Genomic DNA, 5,094 nt, shown 5'->3' on the forward strand with positions numbered 1-5,094 from the left:
CGTCCCGTCCCGCGGCGGCACCCGGCTCGGGAACGCTGCTGGAGCAGCCCGGGAGGCTGAGGAAAAGCGGAGAGGGAGAGCCGGAGGGGCTGGCGGCGGGAATCTGCTGCTCTCGGCTAAAAGTGACGGCGTTTTAGGGTTTTGCTGCTAAAAACCAGCTAACGTGAGGTCACGGCAAACTTTCCCATTCCCGCTGCCCCCATCTCAGCCTCGTCGGGGATGCTTTATCCAAAAGAAAAAAAAGTTCCTATTTTCTGTTCACCGCGTCTATTTCTCCTCAAGTGTCTATTTCTAATCTGTCACCTGCCCCGGAGCCCTCAGGTTGCATCCCTGGCTGGTCTACAGGATTATATCGCACTGTTCTCCTTGGCCAAACAGGGGCACGCAGGTTGTGCCACGAGCTTTGGTGTTGAGGAGACCTTGGAGGGGGAATTACCTCTCATCGGTCAGAAGTTGTGACTTCTGAGACCAGCTGGCACTCTCCAAGAAGAACTGAGAAGATCTAGTAGTGGCACCAGCAAGAAGTGAACGCTGGGCAATGGTGTCATGTTGTGCCCGAGGTCACTGTTTGCACCTTGAGCGCCTCACATGAAATTGGCGAATTCCCTGTTTGAAGATCTTACCTACCAAGAATAAGGAAGCCATGGATTATCAGCCCTGTAAATTATCCTAATGACATTTCCTTCTCTGTCTCTCAAAAAAACCCTGTCTGGTTCCTTCACCTGTCATAGGGAATTCAGTGTAACAGATCCCTATAGCTGAGGAGAACATCCATTTGTTCCCAAATCTCAGAATCTGCCCTACCTTTGGCATGAACGACAAAAATGTTATTACTTCAAAACAGATTTTTCCTCATGTATGTGCCAGGTTTGTTAGCCATGAGCAAGGGAGCCATTTCCTCTTAACAATGAGGAAAAAAAAAATCTTAGAAATGTCATTCCAATGAGACATTCCTGAGTTTCAAAATCACTGGAGGGGGAAGTTACTTTTGTGTACAGTAGTATAAATAGAACAAAAGATGTTGCTTTATTTCCCTGAGTAGAAACTTTGGGTTTGGAGAATATGCTTTTTTCCCCTCCTAATTGTACCCCATCATTTTCATGAGGAAAAACAAACTCATTGTCTGAATATAATTTATTGATAAGTCACATTGGTGATGTATTCCCCTTAAACCCTGCTTCACTGAAAAAGACATACACAATATATGACAATTGAGAGAAGAGGAAGGGTGCTGCTATGCTTTCTCTAATATTGACAGTAACATAGCTTGCACAGTATCAGGTGATTCAGTAAGTAAGTCTGCAGTTCTGTAACAAAGCAAGGCTCTTGGTTCATTTGTGTGTTGGTATCAGGCAGTTTCTCCATTTCACTGCTGTCTGAGCTCTGGGAACAATTGAAAATACATTCATGCTGGTCCTTGAGCTGAATTATTTTCATATTCTGAGTTTTTGAATATCAAAATCTGCAAGGTTTAAGCCCAGAATAAAAAGTGTGGTATTGTAAGAGCTGTTGGATTCCTTCTAATAATCCACTTGACATTAACAAATAGATGGGAAGAACTGTAAATGCTGTTTCTCTAATGCTGCCCCTGGGTGCATTACAGAATTTTCATGGATAATAAAGATCATACTAACACAACCCTTTCTAAACAGAAAAATTACACTGTTTCCCTATTGCTTCATGGATTGGTTTTCTTAATGTTTAGAGATTAGAAAAGCTTACTTCAATATCCAATTTTTAAACTAACAAAGTTTGCTTTAAATCACTGATTAGGACTACTCAGAAAGCAATCCAACTGTTCATTGCACAAATATTGGAACAGTGCCTGAAGATGAGCTGTCTTAGCTTTCAGAAATTAATTTCCCCACAAAATCATTTGCTGAAGAAAACACCTTCTCAAGTTCTTTAATATTTTCCCTTCATGTTATGCTACTTTTTAAAGTGTCCAGCCTAATCCTTAGTCCTTTGAGGATATTGATGCTGGGTGTATTGTGTCATAAAGTTCTTCACTGGTCAGTGAAGATATTTGGGGTAGTTGAGCAGCTTCCTATTTACCATTTCCATTATTTACATAATTTAGACAGTTTATTAAAACATTCCAGGAGTGAAATGTGCTGGGTTAACCTTTGCCAGCTGTTATTACTACGTGATGTATTGTTGGTTTTTCTTACTCCTGACTTTATTTTCTTTTAGGAGTTGTTGGTGACTGTTGACAAATGAGTTTTATGGATCTAAGGATCTGTCCTACAGAGAAAAGTACCACTGCAGGAATTAGACCTTTGCAAGAAGGTTTGGTTTTATGTATGTATTATTAAGTTCCGCTCCAAGTTGGCAGATGTTCATTTTATAAAATAATGTATTTCATACCTATGCATTCCAGTAAAATTTAGTGTACAACGTCAAGATATAGCAAGATAAGGGGAAGCTTAGGGAGGCTGAAGGTGATAAGTTGTCACAGATTCATTAACCAGTAAAAAGGAGAGTTGCTTTGTTTAGAATGAATGGTGATAATGACCTGAAAACAGAAGGTGCTTTAAATGAAGGCCAAGGGACCAAACTTCTGCTGTACGTTCTTTCTGTTAACTCAGAGGCTGGAGTGACTTTTAAGGCTGTATACTACAGTCATAAGCAAAATGTGTCAAAAATCCTTCACAAATCAATATTAAATTGCTTTTGCCTACATTGAAGGGAGTTGAAAATATTTTATTAAAATCTTTGTGTCTGATGGAATATAAGGGAATTCTAGTGAGGATGTAGAGTTAAAAGATGTAGAATGTAATTCTTTAAAAATTGCTTTTGCCCTGGATTATACAGGCTTTTTACAAGGGCATGGAGTAATAGCACAAGAGGTAATAACTTTAAACTGAAAGAGTGTATATTTAGATTAGATACTACAAAGTATCTCACTTTACTGTGAGGGTAGTGAGGCACTGGAACAGGTTGCCCAGAGAGGTTGTGGATGGCCCATCCCTGGCAGTGTTCAAGGCCAAGATGGATGGGGCTTTGGGCAACCAGATCTAATGGAAGGTGCCCCTGCCCATGGCAGGGGGTTGGAATGAGATAATTTTTAAGGTCCCTTCCAAACTAAAGCCTTTCATGAATCTATGGTTCTATGGTATAAGCTCTAAAAGGAGATTTGCAGTTGTGCTGTTCTTTATTAACTTGTCTTTCCCCAGTACTGTACATTGAGCACAGAGTGCAAGTCCGAATAAGCCAAAGGGCTGATCTACTTACTCAGCTTTTTTGCTTTATATAATGAGGCCTGATGATTTTCAATTGAGAAGATGTGTTTTGAATCTGGTACACTAGTTATTCCATAAAATCCTGAAACTGCCAAATTTTAGAATTACTTTGTTGTTTTTTGCCATGTTGTGACATGTCCATTTTGTTAATCTGCATGAAAGACATCTGGACATCTGCCTCAGTCCTCCTCAGAGACCTTCATGCTAAGCATCTGCAGTTCCATGATTCACAAGCCACTGTGGCTGGGATGTAGGGTTCTGGAGCCATGTGCAGCTGAGGTGATGGCTGCTGGATGGTGGAGAGGTAGATGTCTTCTTCCCTTTTTCATGTGTCACAGCATGGCTGAGGCTACGTCCGTCGTTATGACTGGCTTACACCTTGCAGTCTTTCTGTGACCCAACATGGAATTGCATAACTGGGATTTGGGTCATTTGAGGTGTTGTGAGTTTAGGAGACAGGATAACTAAGAAATTGAGAACAGTTCATCATTAGCTCAGCAAGTTAGAAATTAACATTCATAAGAAAGACTTTGTCATAAACTTTTTTAGGACTATGCAATTGAAGCCTGAAGAAACGTGCTGAAAATTCCATCCTAAAGTCATAAGATAATTTGTTTCAATAGGCATGTTTATGAGAGTCTCTAATACATCTAATGCAGTCTCTAATACAGTCTTTAATACATCTGCTTTTTCTTTTCAAGCTAAAAGTAATTAAACATACCTGTGGTTAATTGTAGGCTGCTTAACAAATTCAACCTTGGGGCATAGTTCTAAGTTCAAATAGCTGCTGAACTTGATATGTTTTACTCAGTAACTTTGTTACAGTCTGGCAAGTTGAAATCATCAGCTTCTTCCAAGAATCTATTTGCTGAGAGGCCTGAAAGTTACCTGGAGCAGAGATGATGAAAATCATAATGAAGCAGAGGACATCTGCTTTCAAATGCTCCCACAACTTTTACAAGTCATAGCCCTTTGCCACTAGAGGACAGCAAGACCTCAGGAAAATGGGGATGATGGGGATGTGTGAGGAGGTGAGAGAAAAGGAAAGAAATTGCTTACACAAGAGTTAAGAAAGCCTTAGTTCAGAAGTTACATGCTTCTAGGTATAATCCATCTTCTTAAAGGTTGAGTCCATTTTGGAAGATATTTCAAGACAAAATATGGAGGAGGCAGATAAAAGCTGAAGTTTTAATGTGTTTTGTCTATCAGTTATAGATAATGTTATTTGAAAAGTACAATACTAATTAGCTTTGAGAGCTGTATGCTGTTTCCATTTAATTAATATATAGTTTTGTATTGATTTTGGCCAGAATAGAGCTTTGTTTTGAAATCTTAAATACTCGTAGGTGTTCTGTTTTTTGATGAATAAATTAGATGCCCTTATGTAGAAAGGTTCTTACAGTCTGTTATTTAGAATGGAAATAATAGACTGAATACACTGAAAAGGAATCTTCTTCCTCTATACCTATTATTTATGTCTGTTACTTCTAATGCAAGGACTCATTAAAGTTTCAACATAAACTATAGGAAATGCATTCAGAACAGTGCTATTCATAACCAAAATCAAACTTTTCACCTTCATAACTTTAGAATGTCAGACAAGAAAAACTTTTTAAATCTTTATGGTAAGACACTTGGTGATATTTCTCCATTAAGGGTTCAAAAGCCTCTTTGAAGTGACCTTCATTTGTCATAAATCTGAATTGAGTTTTAACTGAAAATTATACAATGAGTTATAATCCTAGAAAGAAGAGCTCTTGAACTTTATCTATTTTATCATCACTGAATCATCACTGAACTGAGAAGGACATATCAGATTTTGCACTCTCATGGTCATTTTGTTCCAGGGCCA

This window comes from Agelaius phoeniceus, chromosome 1 (assembly GCF_051311805.1).
Source record: "Agelaius phoeniceus isolate bAgePho1 chromosome 1, bAgePho1.hap1, whole genome shotgun sequence".
NCBI classification, from domain to species: domain Eukaryota; kingdom Metazoa; phylum Chordata; class Aves; order Passeriformes; family Icteridae; genus Agelaius; species Agelaius phoeniceus.